Here is a 27,434-nt window from a genome sequence, read left to right as displayed (position 1 = left end):
CAAGGCAGTCTATTCCAGTGTTTAAAAGCTCTTATAATAAAGGGGTTCTTCCTAATGTTTTGGTGGAATCTCTTGTCTTTGAATCCACTGCATTATGTCCTAGCCTCTGGAGCTGCAGAAGACAAGGTGGCTCCATATTCCACATAGCATCCTTTTAGTTTTTTCAAGATAGCTGCCATATCACCTTTCAGCCTTCTCTTCTCTAAGGTAAACATATCCAATTCCCTGAGGAATTTTCCACAAGGTTTGTAAGACAGGATAGGCAAAACAGAAACATGATCTTCAAAATGGTTTTTGTACATTTAATGGATGCAAACATTGACTGTTCCCTTGAAGTCACAAACGTAACTAGCTGATGAAAGATGTCCAGAGAAGAGTGACCAAAATGATAAAAAGTATCTAGAACTCAAGTCCTTTAAGGAGTGGATTAGGGAGCTGGGTATGTTGATCCTGATGGGTAACAGGGGACTTTTTGAGAGAGTAGACAGTCACATTTTGCTACAGAATTCTCACAGACCTATATATACACCATAGAAATTCTGTGGGGTGCTTAATTGAAGCAATGTAAAAAGAAGGAGGAGCAGAAAATACATACAATAATTTTACATCTTAACCCAGACCTTAGATCTAACTGTAACCCTCAAAAGGCTGGAATTATCACTCACATGGTATAAGTTGTTCTTTTTAAAATCCTTACACCCAAGCATTTAGAGTATAAAGCTAGAAAACCAAGTCTATGGAGCACTTCTGTCAGGCACCTCACCACATCAGAAAATAATAATAAAAAGGAGAAGACATGGGAAGGAACTTTATAAGAGAGTCTTACTGTCAAAGGCTTTCACAGCCAGAATCACTGTGGTGTTGTGATTATCTGAACCTCTGAAGATGCCAGCAACAGGTGCAGGTGAAATGTCAGGAGAAAATGCTGCTGGAACAGTGTCACACAGTCCAGAAATCACACAACACCCAAGAATGGTACTGTTTGTTCTCCAGGTGGGTATTCTCGAGAAAGTCACGAAGTCATATGAGCTCCAACCATGAAACATGGGACATGGGGGGGGGGGGGGGGCAGGGCTTTGAAAAACTTTCAAGTTTTGTGTAAATGTTTTTTTTTTACTTTTTGTGGGCATGTAATGTATCAAAGGGTTACAATTTATTGAAGAGTAATCACTTTTATTCTGTAGTATATTTCCATCCTAAGTATTTGGCCTCTACCTCTCCTGAAGGGTAGATTTTAACCTAACCAATTTCTAACCCTCCCCATGAAGCTAGCATGAAACTAAACTGCACTGGGATTTTTTTTTTTTTTTTGCAAATATCCCACCCCTAAATTTAAGATGCATGAGGAAAAAGCAAATCAATAGTCATGGTTCCTTCACCAATTCTAGTGCTTTAAAAAATAATAGCTATAAACATTTGTTCCCCTCTTCTGTGCTATCTTTATAGCATCATCCTCTTTGTCTTCCTTCTTCTTCCCATTGTGTTGGACTAGTGTGGCAGTAAAGCTCCAAGCAAAAATTTAAGCAAGCGAGAAAATGTGGAGGTGCAATGTGAATAAAATGGGCAAAACAGTTAAACAGTAATGGACTCTATATACAATGTGGGCATACTGATCAATAGTTTTAATTATAAAGCGCTAGCTCTGCTTTCAGCTGGAAGGAGACAAGCAAACCAGCACAAAGCCAGTTTGCGCAGGCAGATCAAAGCCATAAATTTTGTTTTAGGCACAGGCTATTTCCCACATCTCCTGGCAGCCTTTTAATATAAGCAAGTAGTTGCACTGGGGCAAACATTTAGACTGGGAATTGTGATCTTGCTAAGAGTGATCATGCCTCATGTGTGAGAGCGAGCATTCATTCTGCTTTACAGAGGACTGGTTTTTGTTTGACAAGCACCCCTATCATTTCATAATACTCTTTATTTGAAGTATTGTCCAGTTCAAAGATCACAGTGATAGTGATAGAAGAGACCATAAGGACTATCCTGTCCAACTCCCTGCCATGCAGGAACACACAATTAAAGCAACCCCAACAGATAGCCATCTAGCCCTTGCTTAAAACCCCACAGAAAAGGAGACTTCACTATGCGCATCTCACCACATATCACCACGCTAAAACAGTGGATGTGGCTCTTAATGAGACATGCCGCATTATCACGGGGTGTTTGCGCTCTACACTACTGGAGAAATTACACTGTCTGGGCGGTATCGTTCCACCTGACATCCGCCAGGAAGTAGCAGCCAATAGTGAAAGGACCAAGGCAGTGACATCTCCAGCCCATCCCTTGTTTGGGTATCAGCCAGCACGTCAATGACTTAAATCATGAAATAGTTTTCTAAGATCTAGAGACACTCGCTGGAACACCCCAGCAAGCGAGAGTCCAAAAGTGGCAGGCTCAAACCCAGAACCTCAATCAATGGCTGATACCAAATGAGAGACTTCCCCCTGGGCACACAGAAGACTGGGCAACTTGGAAGGTGCTGAACAGACTGCTCTCTGGTACCACGAGATGCAGAGCCAACCTTCGGAAATGGGGCTACAAAGTGGAATCCATGACATGCGAGTGTGGAGGAGAGCAAACTACAGACCACCTGCTGCAATGCAACCTGAGCCCTGCTACATGCACAATGGAGGACCTCCTTGCGGCAACACCAGAGGCACTCCAAGTGGCCAGATACTGGTCAAAGGACATTTAATCAACTACCAAGCTTGCAAATTCTGTGTTTTGTCTGTTTGTTTGTTTTTGTGAAAAATGTAATACAAATGTCTGGTTGCTGATGACATGATAAATAAATACTATGCGCCAAAGAAGCAACATATTTCACTGTCGAGCACCTTTTATTGTCAGGAAGTTTAGGTGGAATCTTTCTCCTGCAATTTTTGATGTGTTAATTGGCCATCCAGTCTGAAAAAACAACATGGTGAGCAGGGCCCAGCAACATTAACATCTGCTCAGCTGTGTGAACAAGCATACAGGTGACACAGGGTTCATTAACAGAATTAATACAGTCTGACACCACTTTAACTACCATGCTATGGAATCATAGAATCATTGAGTTGAAAAGATTTCATGGGCCATCCGGTCCAAACCCTTGTCAAGGAGCAGGAAATCAAGGCAGAAAATCCACAATATCTGCTTTGAACTTGGTAATCTGAGTCCTCACTGCCATATAACCCAGTTCAAAGCAGATAATGTAGGATTTGTATTGTCAAAGGCTTCCATGGCTGGAATCACTGGGTTGTTGTAGGTTTTTCAGGCTATATGGCCATGTTCTAGAAGTATTCTCTCCTGACGTTTCACTTGCATTTATGGGAGACATCTTCAGAAGTTGTAAGGTCAACTTCTGAGGATGCCTGCCATAGACACAGATGAAACATCAGGAGAGAATACTTCTAGAACATGGTCATATAGCCCAAAAAACCTACAACAACCCAATGTGGGATTTTAAACAGCTGTGTGGAAGGGCCTCAAGGGTGATTCCAGACAGCACCAAATTGTGCGCTTTAATTAGGGGGGAGGGGACCCAAGCAGGTCCACACACAGAACTGTTGGTTCTGGGATGTCTGACTCCGATGTCTGTCACCGCAGGACATCCGGCCGGAACCGACCAATCAGGAACAGACATTTGAAACCCAAGAAGAAAGCAAGATGAAAAATTCTGTGCTTTCCAAATGCAGGGACAGACAGGCAGTCGAAGATGTGGATTTCTGGCTCAGAACCAGGATATTCCAGCACCTGCAAATGGTTTTTTTTTACAGAGAGTGCTTCCACATTTTGAGGGAACTGCATTTGGCTACTCTCCTGTTTGCTGCCGGAGCTCCTGGAATAAATATCTGGAAGGGCTCCAAGAGTAGTGCTAGAAAACCCAGAACAGTTTAGCTTGCCTCAGGTTCTCAAACCATTCAGCTTCGGAGCCCTTTTTGAAGCAAAAGTTTCTCGTGAAGCCCCAAGAAATGTTTATATATTATATAATATATTATACAATATATAATGTATATAATCAGAGATGAACTAGGCCAGTGGCAGATGGATGGAGAGTGTTTGTGTGAACTAATTCACACAGTGGAAAAAATAGGAAAGAAAGAATACAATATTTTAAAAAGAAGAACAATTTTAACCAACATAAACTTAACAGTACTTCAGTGGAAAACCCCAGGGGCCATCCAGTTCAACCCCCTTCTGCCATAAAAGAAAAACACAAGCAAAGCACCTCCAACGTATGGTCATCCAGCCTTTGCAATAATACTGCTACTGTTACTACCAACACTACTAATAATAGCAGAAACCCCAGAGGCCATCCAGCTCAACCCCTCCTGTCGTGTAGGAAACAAACACAATCAAAGAAAGGGGGGTGGCAAGGAAAAGAGGTAGAGGGTCTGTGCTTCTGCTGTTGTTTCCAGCAGCTTAAAATTTTAATTTCCCATCTTAGAAATTTTCAAGAGGGATCTGAAAACCTGGTTTTTCCGGTACGCTTTTGGAGAGTAGCCATATTATCATACACAGTTGCTCCCCCTCAATGGTTTTTGTCCCCAGAGTATATTTCCCCACCTGTATGAAGGCCTATATTTATGAACCCGTTCCTTTATGAGTTTCTCCCCACAAACAATCTGCTCCATCCCCATCTCATCCTGATTTAGTATTTTTAGTATCTTAGTTTTTATCTTGCACATGCGGCCTGCTCATTGTTATGTTATTTTATTGTGTATGATTTTGCTTTATCGCTTTTGTATTCATATGTTGTATGTATTTTATTGTGTTGTTATTGTGTTTTGGTTTTACTTTATTGTAAAATATTGTTGGGCTTGGCCTCATGTAAGCCGCCCTGAGTCCTCATTAGGAAGATGGTGGCGGGGTATTAAATAAAGATGATGATGATTATTATTATTTCTCAGGAGGAGGGAAGAGGAGGAGGCAGAAAGCAGCATGGTGCCGCGGAGCCCCTCAGTATCACTCATGGAGCCTTAAGGGATCCTACACCTTAACCCCAGTGAATGTGGAGGACTGACTGTAAATAATTATTAGTTACTATAATATCTACATTAAATTGTGTAAACAAATACAACACAGTTCCACTTAGAGGTGTTTATGGCATGTGATAATACTGGTGAGGCAGGAGAAGAATGGAAAGAAAATAGAACCAATAGTTAAAGAAAATGGAAGCCATCTTCCTACTGAGCGATCATGTTGATTGTGTGACTTGCTTCTTGCAGAAAGTAAGTGAGGGTTATTCCCAGGGCCCAGACCACTTCATGCTTTCCATGTACTCTCCTCAAATGAAGTAATCTGGAGTGCCTAAGTGGGAATAGCTGTGAGAGCAACTGTTGAATCTTAATGGCATCTATTTATCCTCACCTCATCTCTTGGTTTTATTTTGCAGGCGTGAGATTCCTTTTGCTATCTGAATAGTTTCTAGAAGCTGTTGTATTCCCACATGCCCTCCATTCCTCAGGTGTTTCTGGGACTGAAAAAATCTCAGGCTGTCCATGGATCTCTTAAAATATAAGAATACTCACAAACTCTGTTTTTTTCTATTAGTAAAAAACCCAAATCAGCGACATATTAAAAGAAGGAGCCAAGGAGCACAATTTTTTTGTGGCCGTATGGCCATGTTTTCACTTCTCCATCTTTAGCTTATCTGGTTGGAATGGAGGATATGGATGCATATCAGATTGTACATCCTAATTAAAGTAATGGATTGAGATATTTGTATCCAGATGCAGATGTTGCCAATTTGCACTGCCATTTAGATGTGTATTTGAATACTCATCCCCAACCATTTCCTGTAAATAATAATAATAATAATAATAATAATAATAATAATAATAATAGTTTTATTTCTTACCTGCCTATCCTCATGGGTTGAGGCAAGTTACAAAATAATTAAAACACATAAACATTGTAAAAATACCACAAATACACATGCTGAAATGTATATAAGTTAAAACGTATTTCTAGAAAACAACAAGATTTCTGTAACTACATACAACTGAAGCATGAAGCAATTGTGCTGTACAGGATTAGTAGGCAATGAAGCAGTTTCAGAAAGTGCACTGAGGAAAGACAGCCAAGGCAATAAGGGTGTGTACCATGAGAACAATGGGAGAGCATTCTTTGTCTTTAAAAATTACATTAGCTAGTATTTCATATTTATCTCTGTTCTGCCTCATGTAGTACGTTAATAAATCAGCAAGGGAAGTGGATTTGAAATGGTGAATTGTTCCCAACTCTACCTCTGCAATCAATCGGCTTGCCTGTTATCACTGTTATTGTTATTATATTTATTTATAGAAATATTCCACATTTCTCCAAAAAATGGAAGTCAAGAAAGTTTACAATCTAAAAACAAGAAGAAAGTTCTGTGTGGATCTTTGGAACTGTTCTGGACCACCTAAACTGACTGTTTTCCCTCCCATTTGGTGTAAATATATCCCAACACTACCATTGAATTAAGATTTGCTGGAGTTAGCAAATTTAGTGTGCATATACTCAGTAAGTGCTAGTTTATATGTCTTTAAGAGTTTAGGTAGATTTTTTTTAGTGTTAGCCACTTTGGGTCTCTTTTTAGAGAGATAAAGCAGGATATTAAGGAGGAGGAGGAGGAGGAGGAGGAGGAGGTGGAAGAAGAAGAAGAAGAAGAAGAAGAAGAAGAAGAAGAAGAAGAAGAAGAAGAAGAAATAATTGTTCATGTTTGTTGGTCTACTCCAGAGGTTCCCAACATTTTTTTGAGAAGTGACCACTTGACCAGGGACCACTTTGACCAGGGACCACTCTCCAACGTTAGTACCAAAAGGGTTACAAATCAGTTTTTCGTCAACCTTAAATTCGGTTTGGTTATTTGGGGTGCTGATTCAGAAAATTGCATTGGATAGACCACATTAGCTCTAGCTTCTGATACAGAACATATTTCATCCAGTAGATGCCAACTGCTCACCCACAGAAAACCATATTTAATAATATAGAGCTGATGTGGTAGTAGTAATCTTTTGTGGGTTGTCAGCCTCTCCCCTTGTGACATCCTCATAGCTTCGTCACCATAAAACAATTTCACAGAACCAGTCACTCTTTTTGCCACATGGTTTTGAGGCAACGACATACTAATGGTGAGGCCACAGGCCATATTTTCATTCTTGCGGACCACTGGTGGTCCATGGACCACAAGTTGGGAACCACAGGTCTAGTCTTTCATTCATCTTTTGTTATGTAGTCCACAGTTCTCTTTCTCTTCCATTTTTCAAAAAAAGAAAAAGAAAAAAAGAGAGATATTATGAATCCTTCAATTTTTGTATGTAAATCTACTTCATAAATTATTAACAAGAAGACTAAACCTGTTTTATTACTCTAATCCAGGGTTCCTCAAACTAAGGCCCGGGGGCCAGATACGGCTCTCCAAGATCATTTAGCCGGCCCTCACTCAGAGTAAACCGAAGTCTGAAATGACTTGAAAGTACACAACTACAACAATCCTCTCTCATCAGCCAAAAGCAAGCCCACACTTCCGATTGAAATACTAATTGTTTATATTTGTTAAAATTGTTCTTCATTTTAGTTATTGTATTGTTTTAAAGTGTTTTTGCACTACAAATAAGATATGTACTGTGTGCAGAGGAATTCGTTCATGCTGGGGTTTTTTTCAAATTATAATCCGGCCCTCCAACAGTTTGAGGGACTGTAACCTGGCCCTCTGTTTAAAAAGTTTGAGGACCTATGCTCTAATCTATGTGATGTGGCAAGTATTTCTGTTTGCAAATACAAATTAATCTGTTTGTGAGGTACACTACTATCTCTTATATTCCCCAACAATGGTGGTGCTGAATCAGTCTTCTGTAATGGAATGAGGATGGAGTACTATCTTTCCTTCACTTTAGGCTTTAGAAGCTCATGGGCTAGCCAGTTAAGTCGACCAATCATATACTTTGCTTACCCTTGCTGCATTCTTGTACCATGTTTTTGAGAACTTATGTTATTTTCCTGTGGTTTGACAATTCCTGCTGTGAAATAGAGGGACCCAACAATGTATACGGAGTTTTCTAGTAGTGTTGACTCAGGTACAATCACTTTGTTTGACCAATTATAAAAGTGGTTCAAGAATGTCCTGTATAATGGGCAAGCAACAACGACAGGTCAGAACCAGAGAATACTGCTGGGATTACCCAGCCTGTACTTCACATTAATTTTCTCTGACAAGAGTTGCTGAGAGATATCTTGCCTTCTATTTACTGCCAACGATGTGAGCCCCAACAATTTGAGAGGGCAAAGTGATGACTGCCAAGTAACTACAGCATGGCAAATTAGGGACTAATGAGGAAAGAGAAGTTGACTTTGTTAGTGGGACTGGGATAACTGTTTTTGTGTTGTCTGGCAAGCTGCCTCTCTGTCATAGAGAAGGGAACTTTTGATTGTAATTGGGACAAATAAATTACAGAGAGTTGGAAAGTAAATTGTGAAATAAAGAAAGGCATGTTGTTAGCAGCAGCAAGGACCACAGGCAGGGAAACTGTCTGCCATGACCTCCCAACAAGTAGCAAGTGAAGAGAGGTGGGAGTGGGCCAGCAATCATTCGAACAACAAAGAAGGGATTCAGAGCCACATGAAACAAGCACAGTGATTGTTAAAAGAAGCAAAGTTGAACTTCCAAACTGGACAACTGTGAGAATCGCAGATTAGAAAAATATAGTCTTTTGGATTACAGCTCTCAGAATCTCCTAAACAAGCAAGGATCAGAATGCAGAATTTCACAGTCTTCATACTGGAAGCTGACATTACAGAAGACTTGTCATTGTCATTAAAAATCATAGCAATGCAATAGTCTGGTTTTGGTTACAAGTAATTAGTAGCATCATTTAGCTACTAATTGAAGAAGAGTGGCAGCATTTTATTGACTTTTCAAAAAGAGAGAAGAAAATGAAAACATTGGGGTTTACATAATAATAAAATGTAATCACTACTACAAAGATGTAAGATTAGCAAGAAAAGGAAAAAGGGGGTTAGCTCCAAGAATAGCAGACTCCCTAATGATATCCAAGGAATTCTGAAAAGTTAATGTGCCAGAAGTAAGAAGATGGAAGACCAAAAAAAAGACAGATATTTTGAATTTGAAAAAGGTAGCAGAGTTAGGGCAAGAAGTGTTAGACAGAGCTTTCTGTTTTCTATTTCTTAACTTTCCTATCTTCTATGTTTCTAAATAATAATAATAATAATAATAATAATAATAATAATAATAATAATTTATTTATATCCCGCCCTCTCTCCCCAGGGGCGGCCTACAACATAAATAATACAATAAAGTGCAGTATAGTAAAATACATAAAACGAAATAAACAATTAATGACACATTCAATAATTGTAACATATAAAATACAGCATAACCAAATAACAAAATAAGATTATAAGCATTAGATTAAAACACAGTAATTCCTATGAGCTAAAAGAGCATTGCCATTGAGGTAGATACTCTATGCCTACCTTTCTATTCTTTTTGTTTTAGACAAGGTAAGAATTTTTTTCTTTTTTCTTCTTCTCCTTTTTAAAAACATCATAGTTATGTCACCATGAGATGCAGAGCCAATTTTAAGAAATGGGGCCACAAAGTGGAGTCCATGACATGTGAGTGTGGAGAAGAGCAAACCACAGACCACCTATTACAATGCAGTCTGAGACCTGCCACATGCACAAAGGAGGGCCTTTCTTATAGCATTGTGGATAGCTACTGCTCATATGACATTTAATATAATGCCAAGTTTCTAAACTTTGTGTTTTTTAAATACATTACAACTGTACCCTTGGTTCACTCCTGATGCGATAAATAAATATCCTCTTCCTCTCTGATATGCAAAATCCACTGGGTGAATATTTTTTCTGCCCCATAAGTAACAACCAGTGAAGCAGTGAACTGGAGGTGGTACAAACTGGTGTGTGATGTTGTCATTTGTGAGGCACTTTGTGTGCCAAGATGAGATGTGCAGCTTTTATTGTCAATTACATCCATATATCTTGATGTCTAGTTCTGAATCCAGAATTCTAATGACATTTCACTAGATTGGAAACATGCTGAGAGATCAGTCATCCTTTCTAATATCGACAATATTTTGTTCTATTCATAGCTGGCTCATGAGAGATGCTTTAATTTCCAAGGTAAATATTGAAAATAAAGAAGCAGTCATACTTGCTGGTCTTTGATCAATGAAACTATAGTAATCGTTCAAATAATAGATACTGACAGACTCAAGGATGGCCTTTGGAGGGGGGGTGCTGGTGGTGGAGGAGGAAATCATTTACTCAAAACAGTGTTTGTAGCCTTGAAATGGCTGGAAAAGAAAATGAATTGCTGCAGGAATAATAATAATAATATCTGGTCTTTCTTTCGAAAAGGAAGATGAAAAATAAGAAATAAACAGTAAGTTTAACCCCTGTCCTTCTCTGCTGTGCAATGTCTTAAGCCAGGGGTGAGAAGCATGTGATCCCTTACATACTGAGCTGATCCAGACTGATGACTCACCCTGATTTGTGCCACCTGATTAAATGTCACAGCATGCTGTTTTGGAGTGAGCCTTGCTTTTCCAAATATTGTTCTTTTTTTTTTAAAGTACAATCTGTGGATTGCAAAAAAATAAAACCCAAAACAAAACAGTAAATGAGGTGAGGGGACTGAATGTACCCACACTGAATGTCACGGGTCATTTGCTGCCTACAAATAGACTAGAAGGTACTGGCCTTGAAAAAAAATATTCATTCTGTTACTAGGCATAAAAAGAGTGAGAAAAGGAGATGGGGAAAATGGAAAACATCATGTAATTAGCAAAACATCATTTGAATTGAGTGGGGGTGGGGGGAGTAGAAAATAGAGCAGTAAAAACTGCCACTTCCAGACATATTTGACCAGTCTGAATGGTCCCATTGTTGGACTTTAACTCACAGCAGCCGTAGCCAGCAGAGCCAATGGTAAAACAATGCTATGAGGTGTAATCCAGTTCTACATTATTCCCATCTCTGTCTGCACCTGAACTATCCCAGATCTCTAGGGGTTATCAGCACTTCTTGAAAATCCTGGAACCATGGGTTAGGATCACATTGTACAATTACAATGCTATAATTCCACTTTGGTTGACACGGCTGCATCCTATGGAATTCTGAGGTTTTTATTTTGGTGAGACATTGGAGTTCACTCTCTTGGGGCCCTTCCACACAGCCCTATGTCCCAGAATATCAAGGCAGGACATCCTACTTTATCTGAGTGTGGACTCAGACAACCCAGTTCAAAGCAGATAATGAGGGATTTTCTGCCTTGGTATTCTCGGATATAGGGCTGTGTGGAAGGGCCCTGGGATTTTTCTCTCCCAAAATTGCAAATCCCAGGATCTTCAGATGGGAATAAGGGCAGTTAAAATGGAATCATAGTGCTATAGTTGTATAGTATGAATGGGCACCAATGGAAAGAATGTATAAAGAAACCTGAAGTGTCACAGTCTCTCACTGCTCTGTCAGAAATATCAAGTAGCAAAAATATAACAAAATTTTAAAAAATTACAATGATGGAACAGCACTGAGCTTTATATCTTGTATATATCTCACTATGCTGTTCATGTTTGAAAGCATCTCAGTTTTAAGCAGGGTATCATGGAAGATCTCTCTATGTAGAAGAACTACCAAAATTATTTGAAGCATAAAAAACACTATTTGCCTCCAACAGAGTTACTATGTCATATGGGGCTTGTTTTACACAGTATTACTTTCTTGCCTCAGTTGGTCTTGTTCATTGGGCCCTTCATTTGGGAAAATGAGAATCAGTACATTTAAGTCTCAATAGAAAAGCCAGACAGACATATCTATGGCTAATGCCCCTTGTCTAGATATCTCTTATTTTTCACAGAAAAAGATATTTCTGCAAAATATCCTGAACAAGACAAATGATGTGCCTCATATTTTGTGAGGACTATTTTTCATTTGCCAGACACCCATATGACACTTTTAAATAAAGTAACTTTTATGCCTAGGTCTATAACAGAGGGCTAAGACAGGAATGGGCAAATTTTCTAACTTGGGGGCCACATGGTGGGTCAGAGTGGGGTGGGCGGGATGGGAGGGGGATCTCCCCAAGCCTCCTCCCTGCCCTTTCCTCCTCTTTCTCTTCTCTTTCTGTTCTCTTTTGGAGGCAGAAAGTGAAGGAAAAACAGGAAATATTTGGATCCCAAAAGGGTTGGCCTTGGTCAGGATGAGATGGTGGATGAGAGAGAAAACGTTTATTTATGACTATGGGCCCGTCCAGACAGCCCCTTTATTGTGGAAACTTCCACAATAAAAAGGAGGCTGTCCAGACAACGTCCTGGGCAGTCCCACATTAATCCGGTAGAAACCAGGTGTGTAGAAATGATGCACCAGGAGAGCTAGTCCCAAGAGAAAGTCTGAACATCCACCCCAGAAAGTGCACTCTTTCTGGGGTGGGTGTGGACAGGCCCCCGGGAAAATCCACATTTTTCAGATGCAGGTTCTCCTGAGATTAGGGCCTGTCTGGATGCAGCCTCAGTATTGCCTACTCCTGATATATAATCCTAGAATCCTAGAGCTGTATCCCCAAGGGCCATCCAATCCAACCCCCTGTCATGGAAGGCACAATCAAAGCACTCCTAATAGACATCCTCTGCTGAAAAGCCTCCATCACACTCCGAGGCAGCTTATGCCATTCTCCAACAGCTCATACTCTCAGGTTTTCTTCCTAATCTTTTCAGTCAAATCCCTTTCCCTGCCATTTGAAACCATTGCTCCCTTTGCCCTGGTCTCTAGAGCAGCAAAAAGTCAGTCCCCCACCCCCTTCCTCGATGGGACACCTTTTAAATCTTGGAACAGGGAGGAAAGAGGGAAGGAAGGATGAAAGAGTGGAAGGGAAGGAAGGAGAGAGGGAGAAAGAGGGAGCTAAGGGAGGGAGGGAGAGAAGGAGGAGGGAAAGAGAGAAAGAAGAAATAATAGGATGGTGAGAGACAGGAGGGCCTGAGAAAAGAGCCCAAGGAGCTACACCTGGCCCCCAGGCCTGAGTTTGCCCATAACTGGGCTAAGAAATCCAGTTACTGAATTGCAAAGCTGTGTAATGAGACATTAGCAAAGGTTCCTGATGTGCCCATTGAGACTGATACAATACACATCAGGATCATTGCAATGCACAGCAATCTCATTGTACATCAGCCCCATTGGGCATGGGTCACTGAGAACCCAACACACATCAGGAACTTTGTTGGTTCTGTTATGAGGTAATGCCAGAGTATGCTGCTAGAGCTATCTAACCTAACCCGCTGCCACACAAGGATACACAGCTACAACACTCCTGAAATATACCTATCCAGCCTCTGTTTGAAGGCTTTACCCTATCCAAGAGTATTACACTGCTGAACATGGTTGCATTAAGATTCTTTCTAATGTTTAAGTAGATTCTTCTTGATGTTTGAATCTATTGGTTCATGCTTCTAGTCTCTGGAGCAGCAGAAAACAAGCTTGGTCCATCTTTTAAAGAACATTTCTTCAGATATTCAGAAATGGCTATCATGTCTCTTCTCAGTCATCTCTTCTTCAAGCTGAACATATCCAACACTTAAGCAATTCTTTATAAGACTTAATTTCCAGACTTGTTTGCCCTTCTCTTTATACATTCAAGTTTGACTATATCCTTCCTCATCCTCCTCCTCATCATCATCATCATCACTTTATTTCTTAATTAGTCGCTCTCCACCAAGGTGCTCTGCCATGAGGTGCCCAGAATTCTGTCAGATAAGTCACATTAAAAGAAACCTCAAAGGTACTATAACAATATTGCATCCCAATTAAACAGCATAACAACAAGGAATGGTGGAGTTGTATCTATTGGTGGCTTATGCCCCAAGCAGTGCTGGGGTGGTATAAAACCTCTATGGCACTTGGATTGTCCTCCACCTTCACAGCTTTAGCTTTCAAAGGCAAGCACCCACTTTATCATCTCCCTGGAGTGGACACTATTGATACAAGAGCCAAGTAACTGAAATCAAGCTGAAATAATCACATGAGTCAATGAGCTCAATAATAGCACCAGACACTTCCATTTCTTGCATAATGCTATTGGATAAAGCCACCAGGGAAATTATTACTGACAGAACCTCATATTCTTCTTTTGAAGAGCACTGACAAATGCTGATGTGTAATTCAGCAGTCTCACACAGTCTCTCCCACTCAAGGATCTTTCACCTTAAGTTAGATAGCATTCCCCTTGAGGCTGAAATACTTGACCGTTACTTCCTGTGCACTGTCTTTTGTATATGTTTTTGTCTTTATGTAGAACCCTGCCTTGTGATTAGCTAAAGTTTCTGGCATTTTGTATGGGGTTAGAGAGTAAAAATGATGACTCCATTCAGGACTCTGATGCGGCTGATTTTCTTCATGTCACATAGGTGCTAAAGATATACAAAAGAGCTGGCAATACTATAGGCAGTTTGTTTCAAAGAGGGATCTGACTCACAAATACCCAAGGGACTGAGTAATGCCTATACACATTGATTATTCGCTTGGTATTTCATTAACAATGGGTTCATCTTTATGACTACGCCATGTCAATTGTACTTTACTTTACTTACTTAGGCGATCCCTCATTGTCTGAGTAGGATAGTTCTCCAAGATCAGTGTACTGGCGGTGGGGCCGTAGGTGACAGTGGAGCCCTATTCTTGATCTGCATCTTCTCCCGCAGTAAGGGCATTGGTTTCCAGGTGGAAGCCGGTCTCGGTCAAAGTTGGCTTGACATGCCTTCCTCTTGGCACATTTCTCTCTTTCATCCTCCATTCGTGCTTCTTCAAATTCTACAGCATTGCTGGTCACAGCTGACCTCCAGCTGGAGCACTCAAGGGCCAGGGCTTCCCATTTCTCAGTGTCTATGCCAGAGTTTTAAACGTTGGCTTTGAGAACATCTTTAAATCTCTTTTCCTGCCCAGCAACATTCTGTTTTTCATTCTTGATTTCGGAGTAGAGCAACTGCTTTGGGAGACGGTGGTCGGGCATCCGGACAACGTGGCCGGTCCAGTGGAGTTGATGGCGGAGGACCATCACTTCATTGCTGGTGGTCTTTGCTTCTTCCAGCACACTGACATTTGTCCGCTTGTCTTCCCAAGAGATTTGCAGGATTTTCCGGAGGCAGCACTGATGGAATCGTTCCAGGAGTTGCATGTGACATCTGTAGACAGTCCACGTCTTGCAGGCATATAGCAGGATTGGGAGGACGATAGCTTTACAAACAAGCACCTTGGAATCCTTATGGATGTCCCGGTCCTCAAACACTCTTCATTCAGAAAAAGCAGCACTTGCAGAGCTCAGGCAGTGTTGTATTTCAGTGTCAATGTTGACTTTTGTGGAGAGGTTGCTTCCACACAACGCTTTATCCCAGGAGATCCGCATTTAAAAATGTGGATGTTTCTGGGTCCCTATCCACATACACCCCAGAAAGCACACACTTTCTGGGGTGGGTGTCGAGATGTTCTTCTGGGACTGGCCCGGGAGAACTCCTGGAGATTCAACTCACCTTCCCCAAAGCCCTAAAACCCCTTTTAAAAGTAAGGAAAAGTTACCCAGCCTCCAGTAAAGTGTTGCCAGAGCTCGCCCAGCACATAGAAATGATGCATCAGGAGAGCAGAGGGGGGTAGGATTTCCTGGTGTGTCATTTCTATGTGGCGGCAGAACTCTGGCAACACTACTGGAGGCTGGGTAAGTTTTCCTTACTTTTAAAAGGGGCTTTAGGGGGTAGGGATTTCCACAGTTTTCTGGACTAATTTAATCCAGAAAACTGTGGTAATGATATTTGGACTGCAGTCCAGACACCGGAAGTAGTGGGTTTATCCCGTGCCTTCCAAGAAGGCGTGGAATAAACCCACTATCTAATTAATCCTCCATAAACCAGGGTTTTCCTGGTTTGTGGCGAATTAATTGTGGGTTGCCCAGAAGGTCATCTGGACAGCCCCCTTTGTATTGCAGAAGTTTTCGCAATAAAGGGGCGGTCTGGATGTGCCCTAGGACAATGTAGAAAGAGCCTGAGACTGTGTGTCACACCCAAGGGTTTCCATGGCTGAGGAGGAAATCCTGGTCTCCAATACCCAAGCTACTACTATTTCTTAAATTTCCTACCTTTCCTATTCACATATTGTTCCCACTCTTTTTTATGTAACAAGGAAAACCACCATTACTACTTTTTCCTCCCGCTGGTTGCTCCTGTCTTAGGGAGCTCACTTCTATTCTATTCTCAATAAACAACATTTGGGGGGGAAAAGCTACTACACAGTGCTGGCCTTTAATGTGGTCACCTAAAGCAGATCTGTTGTGTCATCACACTAGAGAGAAAAATCCACTTAAAATCCAGTTTCTGCCTCCTATAGAATTCTGGGCTTTGTAGTTTAGTGAGGCTGTTAAAGGCTCCTCCCTAAAATACAAACCCCAGAATTCTACAAGAGGCAGAAACCGTATTTTAAGTGGATTTTTTCTCTAGTGTGATGAAGTAGCTGGAGGCCACCTTTAAGCATTTCTGAGACCAACTATGTTGAACTACTGACTTTCAGGAGAAAATTAGTTAAAAAAAAGAAAAGAAAAGAAAAGAAAAAGAAAAAAAGAAAAACAAGCAAACTTTCAAGAAATTGTTGCTTTTATCAGATATTTTTCCTGCATTAGCGTTGCTTGTCTTAATGACGCTTAGCGGTTTGCCTCCCAGATTTGGTGATGTAATTTGTTGGATTTTGATGGGGAGGGGAAATAAAACAGCCTTGGGGCTGCCTGTGACCAGCTGGCTGAAAACTGTCCCTTTATGTCTTTTCAGTATAAACAACATATAACTGCAATGTTTCCAGAATGCATACAATAACATTAGCATTTGTTGCAGGAACTGGTTTCTCTGTTATTGTCAAATCATCAGTTCCATGGATTAAAGCCATCTTCACTAGATACACCAAGAAGAACCTCAGGAACTATTTTATGTTGTATGCCAAACTGTGCATTTGATTAAGAAGAACATAGTACATGAAAGTCTATGCCATAACAAAATGTACCACAGAACTCTCTATTGTTTTGCTGCAGCACATTTACATATCTGTTTCCCTAGTAAGTGTTCCAAAATCAGTTCTCTGGATATGACACTGCTGCTAGCAGACCTTAGGGAAATTACTTTTGTGGACCACGCTTCCCAGAAATTGCCCACCAACTTGGAGATTCTGGTATCTACCGCTTTGACTAATAGTGAATGGCTATTGCAAGTAGAGGAGATGCTTGCAAACAGAGACTGATCATCCTTGTAAAGGGGAAGAGGAAGTCCATCATTAATTTACTAAATAGTGTATCATGAACAATCAGCATAGACATCATGCATGTTCATGCAAAAATTCAATTGATTCCAACACCACTTAATTCATAGTGAATGAACGTACTTTAGGACTGCAGTCTAAACATAGTAAACCTTTGATAAGCATTATTTGTAAATATTCCATCAGTAAAGTATTCTATTATCATGATGCATTTGCTTATTGTTGGGTTAGCCCCATATCTAAACAAAATGACTTAACACAGCTGCATAGTGCATGCATGTAAAGCAAGCTAATGATCATTGCTACACGTTATAAAAATAACTATGGAAAAAGACTAGTTCCCCGCTAGTACTTTTCCTGGGTCAGCTAACATGTCAGAGTTGCACATGTTCTTGTTAATTAAGGGCTCTTTGAAGAATGCCATCATTTTTCACTTGGTTTTTGTAAGTTTTTTGGGCTGTATGGCCATGTTCCAGTAGTATTCTCTCCTGACATTTCGCCTGCATTTCTGGCAGGCATCCTCAGAGGCTGTGGGGTCAGTTGGAAACTAAGAAAATTGGGTTTATCTCTCACTTGGTTTTTATAAAATCTGTGGTAGCAGTGGGAATGCAGAAGTGTGATACTCTGTCTAACCAACTCATCAAAAGGGGCTCCCCCTCCATCCTGGGACGTCACTGGATCCGAGTCCACCTGAGGGAGCCCTGAGGAGGTGGGTGACTACCCGTCGCCTCATTGAAGAAACCCGCCTCATTGACGTCCCCCTCCATCCTGGGACGTCACTGGATCCGAGTCCACCTGAGGGAGCCCTGAGGAGGTGGGTGACTACCCGTCGCCTCATTGAAGAAACCCGGGACAGCATGCAAGGAAGTCGGAGATAGCTAGGAAATGTCATGTTGGCATCCCATGACTAACCACAGTAAGGGGATGAAGCTGGGCGCTGCCCCATGGTTTCTCACACTGTCCCCTGTTGTCCCCGGGCTTCTGCGTCTCCATGTGAATAGGTGTTTTTTTTAGAAGAAACATGCATTTCTTTGAAAGGAGCCCAATCATTTTCAACTGTATTTTTGGTACTTTTGTTTGTTCATATAATTTGTTTAGTACAACAACAGCTACAACAAAGGACAACTTTTGTGACCTCCAGTTTGTCAGTAGATGAAATATCCAAGAAGAGGAAAGGAAATGATGAGAAAAACAAGAATAATGGCAGTGAAGCAATGGAGTACTACTACATACACAGGGGGATCTTTTTTCTCAGCTAACATGCCTCTTGTAGCATCGTCCTTCATCAGTGAGTTTTGGTAGGCTCACATACCTGCAATAGCATCATCCTGAATGAGAACTGAATATGGGAATTGGGATTTTCATTTCCTATATTGTGTTAGAATAGTACAGCACAGTAAGGATTGTGGAAGTTTTTGTGTGTCAGGAGCGACTTGAGAAACTGCAAGTCGCTTCTGGTGTGAGAGAATTGGTCGTCTGCAAGGACGCTGCACAGGAGAGGCCTGGATGTTTTTATCATTCTGTGGGAGGCTTCTCTCATGTCCCTGCATGGGAAGATGGAGCTGACAGATGGGAGCTCACCCCACTCCATGGATTTGAACCACTGACCTTTCAGTCAGAAATCCTGCCAGCACAATGGTTTTACCCATTGTTCCACCGGGGACCCCTATGAGCACCGTGATAAGAAACCTGAAGCAATAGGAAAAGAATGACAAAGGATGCCTGGTGGTCAGTAGGTCAAAGCATTGGAGCCCAAAGGCACTATATGTTGATGCTGCTGCCCAATATAGGCTTTGTGTTAAAGTCCCAACTTAAGACAATGAAGACTTTCTTCAGTTTGAACCTGCCATTCAACAATGGTACATCCCTTTTCCAACAACTGAACTTTGCCTATCGATTTTTTTAAAAAGAATAAATCAAAGGAATCTTTACACTCACCCTCAAGACACATGGCCACAGTCTGTGGGTCCTTCTAGACTCAGTGTTGATACTTGATGCTCAGGTGTCGGCAGTGGCTGGGAGGGCCTTCGCACAGGTAAAACTCGTGTGCCAGCTGCAACCGTACCATGAGAAGTCTGATTTGATCATGGTAGTCCACACCTTAGTTACCTCAAGTTGGATTACTGTAATACATTTTACATGGGGCTGCCCCTGAAGATGGCCCGGAAACTGCAGTTGGTGCAAAGGTCAGCGGCCAGATTATTAACTGGAGCAAACTTCAGGGAGCAGTCAACCCCCTTGTTTAAACAGCTCCACTGGCTGCTAAGTTTCTGGTCCCAATTCAAGTTGCGGGTCATCACCTAGCTCTAAATGGTTTGGGACCTGCCTATCTGCGTGACTGCATCTTGCCCTACAAACCCACACACGCTTTAAGATCTCCTGGGGAGACTCTTCTCTTGCTTCCATCTCCATCTCAGGCACGGCTGGTGGGGATAAGTGAGAGGGTCTTCTCGATTGTGCCCCCCCCCCTCTGGAACTCTTTCCCCAGGGAGATTAGGCTAGCACCCTCCCTGTCCACCTTCTGTAAGGACTTAAAGGCATGGATGTTCAGCTGTGCTTTTTATTCTGTACATGTGGCCCGCCCATTGTCACTGTGGTTGTGTGCATTGTAATTTTATATTGCTAAAGTATTCATATGTTTTTTATGTAATTATGATGTTGTTGATTGCTGCTTGTGTTTTTGGTTTTATTTGCTGTAATTTTGTTGCTTCAGCTTGGCCTCATGTAAGCCGCCCCGAGTCCCCGTTAAGGGAGATGGTGGCGGGGTATATATAAAGATTATTATTATTATTATTATTATTATTATTATTATTATTATTACTAGGCAATTCCTTGATCAGCAGGCCCGTTAGGACCCAAAAAATCTTGTCCTTAAGCACTTTATTATTGCTATATACAAGTCCTTAATGGTATCTTCTCTTATCTTATCTTAATGGCTCTTATTGTCATTGCTGGTATATGATATCGCACTTTACCCATTAGCTCTATCCTTTAATTTTGTGGCACCAGTCCGCCCACCCTTGATGAGACGTGGAACTTTGCTTCTGGTTGTTTGGTTTTGATGTTATTTTATACACTATTCAATGTTTTTGTTTATTTTGTTATATTGTTTTTGTTATCATCTTGTTGATATGCATTTTAATGTATTACATTTTAACTGTTGGACTTGGCCCCATGTAAGCCACCCCAAGTCGCTTTGGGGAGATAGAGGTGGGGTATAAAAATTAAGATTATTATTATTATTATTATTATTATTATTATTATGATTGCAGTATTTAATCTGTTACACACCTGCTCCAAAGAAATCCAGATACTTTATTCACTTCTTTGCTTAGCAGTTGGCTTTTCCATTGGCAAGGAAATAGATTGAAATTAACTTTTCACAGCGGTCTTTCTTAAGACTGTATGATAAGACAATCCCTACCCTGCTTTGTGATATCTGATTTTCTGTGTGCTGGCAATACAAAAGATCAGAATTCATTCCTGTGAATTTTTGTTCTTACTACGTCATCTGCACTTGGTGAGAACTATGCCTGTACTTTATGAGACTGATCTAGCTGTGTCATGTTTATCAGTACATTGTGTAATTGCCAAGTAAATGTGATTGACTCGAAATGCCATCAAAATCCACCACGTAGTAACAAATCTACGCTGTTCAAAAGGGACAATATCATTGCAATATTGAGTTACCTTCCTTTCAAAGAATTTGTGCTTGGTCAGGAAATACCTACACTTTTGAAATTTAGATGGATATTTACCTAAATACTTGCGGAAAATATTGCATTACTTAGCGAGGGGAGCAGGGAGAAATTTAAAGACCCCCTTGAAGGATGCCAGACAGGGAGGGTGCTAGCCAATTACATGACAGGGGTGGAGCTGCAGGCTATTTAAGGCTGTTCCATGCTCCCCTCCCCCACAATCCTCACTTCTTATAGGAAAATGTATATTATTTTTGCATCTAGTGTGATGAGCTTAAGGCCTCATCACACTAGAGAAAAAAAATCCACTCAAAATCTGGTTCTGCTTCCTACAGAATTCTGGGGTTTGTGGTTTAGGGAGGAGCCTTTAACAGGCTCACTAAACTACAAATCCCAGAATTCTGCAGGAGGCAGAAACCGGATTTTAAGTGGGTTTTTTCTCTGGTGTGATGAAGTGAATAAACAACTAGAATGAGTGCTTTGTGTATAACAAGGTGATGAGACCATCTGGCCTGCTGAAACATGTAAAGACAGGTAATATTTGATTTGTTCTTCACTGTCAGTACTATTAAAATTGTCCCAAAACGAGGCATTTCACCACTTCCCAGACTATGTATTTTCAAACTGGATCAGACTGTGACCTTTTATGACCAGGAAAAAAAAACCTGATAAAAAGTCTTTCCTAGGAAATTAAAAAAAAATCAATGACATTCACATTGTTATCTAGTGTGATAGTACAAGTGAGAGGAAAGTGGTATCAGGGCTTTTCACTTTGACAGTTCTGAGCAGAAGAGGGGAGGTGATAGAAACAGTATGTTATATATAACTCTGTGCAATGATGGATGAGTATAACATCCAGTATGTACAACTAAATAACAGTGGTACCTCAAACAAGAGCAGAGTGGCTCCTGTCTTTTCTTCTATGAAATACTGTCAGCACCATTTGCAGCAAGAGATAGCACAGAATGTTGCCCTGAAGGGAAAAATAGGAAAAAAAACTTGTCTAGAAATTCTTCATGCAGGATCAACACTTTGGTACCAAGAGGATTGCATGCTCACATTTTATTTTGGAACTGCACTGAGAGCAACTAATACTTTACAAGGCTTCTAGGTGCCTTTGATTTACATGTGCAGGCATGTTTACATTTGAGCACAGAATAGAGAAAATAAATTTCTTTTCACATAGAAGCTGGCACACTTTAGTGATGTATACAGACAAAATTCCAGCATAGATTACTGCAATGCGCTCTACGCGGGGTTGCCTTTGAAGACTGTTCGGAAGCTTCAAATGGTCCAACAGGCAGCAGCCAGGTTACCAACAGGTGCGTCGCTTAGGGAACACAATACTCCTCTATTGCATCAGCTCCACTTGCTGCCAATTTGCTACCGAGCACAATTCAAAGTGCTGGCTTTAGCCTATAAAGCCCTAAATCAGTGGTTCTCAACCTGTGAGTCCCCAGATGTTTAGGCCTTCAACTCCCAGAAATCCTAACAGCTGCTAAACTGGCTGGGATTTCTGGGAGTTGTAGGCCAAAACACCTGGGGACCCACAGGTTGAGAACCACTGCCCTAAACGTTTCCAGCCCAGCTTACCTGTCTGAACGTATCTCCTCCTATGAACCATCTAGGAGTTTAAGATCTTCTGGGGAAGCCCTGCTCTCGATCCCACCTGCCTCACAAGTGTGATTGGCAGAGACAAAGGACAGGGCCTTCTCAGTGGTGGCCCCCTGGCTATGGAACTCCCTCCCTAGGGATATTAGATTGGCTCCATCCCTCCTGACTTTCTGGAAAAAAAGTAAAGACCTGGCTCTTTGAGCAAGCTTTCATTGTGTGTGTTGGTCATGCTACATACTCGCTACCACACACACACACACACTTACTGCCGCCACTGCCACAAACCTGCCACTGCTGTTCACACTCACTTGCCCTCATCACACCCCTGCTACTGCTGCTGCCACTCACATGCACTTCAGTAATAAGTGCATTACTGCCACCACCAACACCTCCTGCCACTGCTCACATTCACTCACCACTGCCACACACATACATTTGCTGCCACTGTGAGCATGCACATATGTATGGGCACATGGCAGTAGTGGTGGGGGATGGGGGGAGAGACCTTGGCCCTCACTGCTTTTATTTTCATGAATATGTCTGCCATCCATTATATGGAAAATAATTGTCTAAAATATCTATATTATCACTTAGGCTCCTAAGAGCATCAAGTGGCACCAAATGGGCTGACTGGGGAATTTTGCATCAATGCATTTGGAGAACATAAGACATAATAAATCAACAAGTGACTTGACAGCATAAACACACACACCCTAGATACATGCACTGGTCTACAGTGGGTTAAACTGCTGAACTTACTGACCGAAAGGTCGGCGGTTCAAATCTGGGAAGCAGGGTGAGCTACCACTGTTAGCTCCAGCTTCTGTCAAACTAGCAGTTTGAAAACATACAAATGTGAGCATATCAATGGGTGCTGATTCTGTGGGAAGGTAACGCCGCTCCATGCAGTTATGCTGGCTACATAACATTGGAGGCTTCTATGGACAACGCAGGCTTTTTGGCTTATTTATTTATTTATTTATTTCATTCACTTATACCCCGCCCTTCTCACCCCGAGGGGGACTCAGGGCGGCTTACAGGGAGGGCACAATTAGATGCCCAATCACACAACAAGTAATCCAAAAAATATAACAATTCAGCAGTTAGATTAAAACATCAATACATCATAAAAACATAAAACCTAAAACCATCTCATGTCAGAGTCCATATATCAGAGTCCATACATTCGTTCTACTCAGTTTGTCTTTGTCTATCGCCAGGTCCTTGAGTTAGTTGTCAGAGTGACCAAAAGCTTGGTCCCACATCCAGGTCTTTAGTTTTTTCCTAAATGCTAGGAGGGAGGTGGCCGATTTAATCTCCCCGGGGAGTGAGTTCCACAGGCGGGGGGCCGCCACTGAGAAGGCCCTGCTCCTCGTCCCCGCCAGCCTCACTTGTGAGACTGGCAGGGTCGAGAGCAGGGCCTCCCCAGAAGATCTTAAACTTCGAGGTGGGATGTAGAGGGAGATCCGTTCGGACAAATACACTGGGCCGGAACCGTATAGGGTTTTATAGGTCAAAACCAGCACTTTAAATTCTGCTCGGAATTGGATCGGCAGCCAGTGGAGCTGACGCAACAGGGGGGTGGTGTGCTCCCTGTACGTCGCTCCGGTGAGCAATCTGGCTGCTTCTCGCTGGACTAGTTGTAGTTTCCGAGCAGTCTTTAGAGGCAACCCCACGTAGAGTGCGTTGCAGTAATCCAGCCGGGATGTGACAAGAGCGTGGACCACCGTGGCCAGATCCGACTTCCCAAGGTACGGGCGCAGCTGGCGCACAAGTTTTAATTGTGCGAAAGCTCTCCCGGCCACCGCTGAGACCTGAGGTTCCAGGCTCAGCGATGAGTCCAGGATCACTCCCAAGCTGCGAACCTGCGTCTTCAGGGGGAGTGTAACCCCGTCTAACACAGGCTGTAACCCTATACCCTGTTCGGCCTTCCGACTGACCAGTAAGACCTCTGTCTTGTCTGGATTCAGTTTCAATTAGAAATGGAGCTGAGCCCCACCCCCCAGAGTCGGACTTGACTAAACTTAATGTTGAGGGGGAATCTTAACTTTTACCTTTACAGAAGCTTTACACAATGGCCAACATTATAAACATTGAAGGAAAAGTCCAAACATACTTAATGTGGACTTCATTAAGTTTTATGAATTTATTGATGTCCAAAATGCCTAGAGAGCAGAAATTTGCCCATGGCTAGTTTAAGACATCAAATAATTAAAAAAATTAAGTTATTCTAGCAAAGGTAATAACCTTTTGCTGAGCAAGGAAATCTCAGAAAGAATAATATAGAAAGAATGAACAGGAGGGATTTGCAAAGGAACTAGCTTTCAGTAGGTACTGAAATCTTTTTTTATTCTGCTGCAAAAATGATATTACTTTATAATAAGCTATAAGGGCTGTAGGAAGCTTTTAGCTTAACCGTTAGCTCAAGATTAATGTCATTTTTACATGGTTTTTATTGCACACATAAAAAAGCTACCCAAAACAATGGAAATAGTAATATTACAGCCAGTTTTCCAGCAGTTTCTCTTTCTGAAAGTTTCCCTTCCAAAAGAAATGAAATAGGCTGCAAAAATCTGCTGAAGTTAACTCCTCTTTTTCATTATTGAAAGGCTGAGAGATGGCATTGTTAAAGGGATTAGCACTTGGTTTAGGGCTCACCAACAAGAAAAGAAATGAGTTTTCAGGCATAAGGCTGATAAGAGTCAAAATTCAGGTAGGAAAGTAATGCAGGGCATCTCACCACACAATCCAAAATCAGTTTATCAGCTCTCCTATGATGATAAACTCAGTGTCAGGAAGTATGAGGGGGATCGAAGAGCATGGAGGCTTTAGCCTTAGGACTTGTATGGCTAATCTCCCTCTATTTTCTAAGCATCAGAAACAACTTTGGTAATACAGTGCTGCCATCTTTATGCAGGGTATGGTTTCATATTACGGTGGAAGAAGGTTGCAAAATATAACAAAATAAAAAATCCACAAAACAGTGATACCTTTTAGGCCTGGGTAACAACGGAAACATTTGTTTCTAAAATCGATTCGTTTTTTGGGGGGTTTTGCGTTTCGTTATTTAAAATAATTACAAAATTTTCCTTTAAAAAAGTTTGATATTTACGAAATTTCGTAAATGTGAAAAAAATTACAAAACAATAACGAATCGATTTCTGAAACAATAACGAATCGATTCGTTAATGGCGGACGCGACTGCGCAATACGCTAAAAAACCTCCAAATGGGACAGGGGGAACTTCTGAAGCTGAATTAAACAAAAAACAACTATAAAAACCCTTAGAAAACCAAAAACAACTATAAAACTTGTCCCAGACATGCGGAAATAATAACGAAACGACCTCAAAACGATAACGAAACGAATACAATAACGAAATACAAAACATTTACGAAACGATTTAAAAAATCGTTTTTTTTAAAAATTGCTCCAGACTGGTTCGTTATCGTTTTGTAATTGAAAAATTAACGAATTTTTTAACGAATTACGAATTAACGAAACGAAACCACCCAGCCCTAATACCTTTATTGGGCCACCGTGCAAGCTTTTGATGCTTCGCTGACTTCTTCATCAGGCAAAGAGGAAACAGCACTCTTGGGCAGAGAAGTCTAAAGAGGATTATAATGCTGCAGCTTCTAAGATTCCATAGCATTGAGCTATAACAGTTAAAGTGATGTCAAACTGCATTAATTCTACAGTTTAGATGCACCCTTTGTCTCAGATGGAACTTCTGCTATCAGAAGTTCTGCTATCAGAAAGGTCTGAATGGATTTCAATGCAGGCAGAGGCCACTACTGTGCTTGGCCACATGGGAACTAGGCATAATAAGCAGTAAAACTCAGAGAAAAAATTGTCAAATCCATTAGCAGCAGCAAAGTAACTTTCATTGAAATCCAAGCCTATGCAAGGTTAACTGCCCCTTTCTTTGACAGAGAATACTGGATCTCTCAAGAAGTCTCTTTACTGTTACATCTGTAAAAATTAATTGAAGTGCTGCATAGGTAATTAGGACTGTCACTAACTCATATCAGACATGGATCCCATCATGTGTGGCCCATCATGTGTGGTGGAGGCTCCTTCTATGGAGGCTTTTAAACAGACGCTGGATGGCCATCTATTGGGGCTGCTTTGAATGCAATTATCCTGCTTCTTGGCAGGGGATTGGACTGGATGGCCCACGAGGTCTCTTCCAACTCTATGATTCTATGATTCTATTTTTCAACAGCTGTTACCATCTTATAGTGTCAATATTGGGTATATTTTGGGGATAAGCTGCCTATTCAAACTTGCTTCCCTGCCAGCTCCTTGAATGAAGTTCAAGATCTAAACAGAATTATTTCATATCCTGCCTTCATAACTGTGCTTGATCTTAAGATACTAAATACATGGACGTTTTGTATCTAATACCGTTACTTATCTTTCTGTACAATTTTAGTTCGAAACTCAGGAAGGATTACATAAGTTGAGCGATTTCAGCACTGATTCATAATGAACAGTCACTTTAGGTGTACTTACTTAGCAGAAAATGATGTGAAGTGAATTCTAAGGATCAAGGCTGCAGTCTAGTTGCACGGGGCTTCTACAATATAGCAGTCAGTCATTTCTGAGGATTGCAAATATCTCAGACCAAAGGAAAATCAAACACACAGAGAGGGCAGGCCATACATGCATACAGCCAGATTGTTCTTCATTCTTTTTTAAAAAAAATATACTTGTCCTGGTAGGATCTTGAATCTTGGTTAGGATCATGGAATTGTGCCCAGAAACAGGTTGGCAGCCAGTGGAGCCATTGCAACAGGAGAGTTGTACTAGCAAGATATGTTGAGAGGACTT

The 27,434-nt window shown here is 41.3% G+C and overlaps 1 long non-coding RNA gene across 1 annotated transcript in view; it reads right to left on the bottom strand.

Moving 5' to 3' along the window:
• LOC137096614 (uncharacterized) overlaps positions 1-27,203 on the bottom strand; it is a 39,338-nt gene extending 12,135 nt beyond the window's left edge. Inside the window, exons 1-2 of the long non-coding RNA XR_010909544.1 lie at positions 27,117-27,203; positions 21,870-21,957 (exon numbers count right to left, since the gene is read on the bottom strand). This is a non-coding gene — a long non-coding RNA (uncharacterized lncRNA). The remainder of the gene's footprint in view (positions 1-21,869; positions 21,958-27,116) is intronic.
• Between the last annotated feature and the right edge of the window lie 231 nt (positions 27,204-27,434).

The sequence above is a fragment of the Anolis sagrei genome, chromosome 3 (genome assembly GCF_037176765.1).
Source record: "Anolis sagrei isolate rAnoSag1 chromosome 3, rAnoSag1.mat, whole genome shotgun sequence".
Lineage (NCBI taxonomy): Eukaryota > Metazoa > Chordata > Lepidosauria > Squamata > Dactyloidae > Anolis > Anolis sagrei.
Note: the sequence above shows the minus strand (reverse complement) of the source record. Positions and strands in the feature narration are given on the sequence as shown.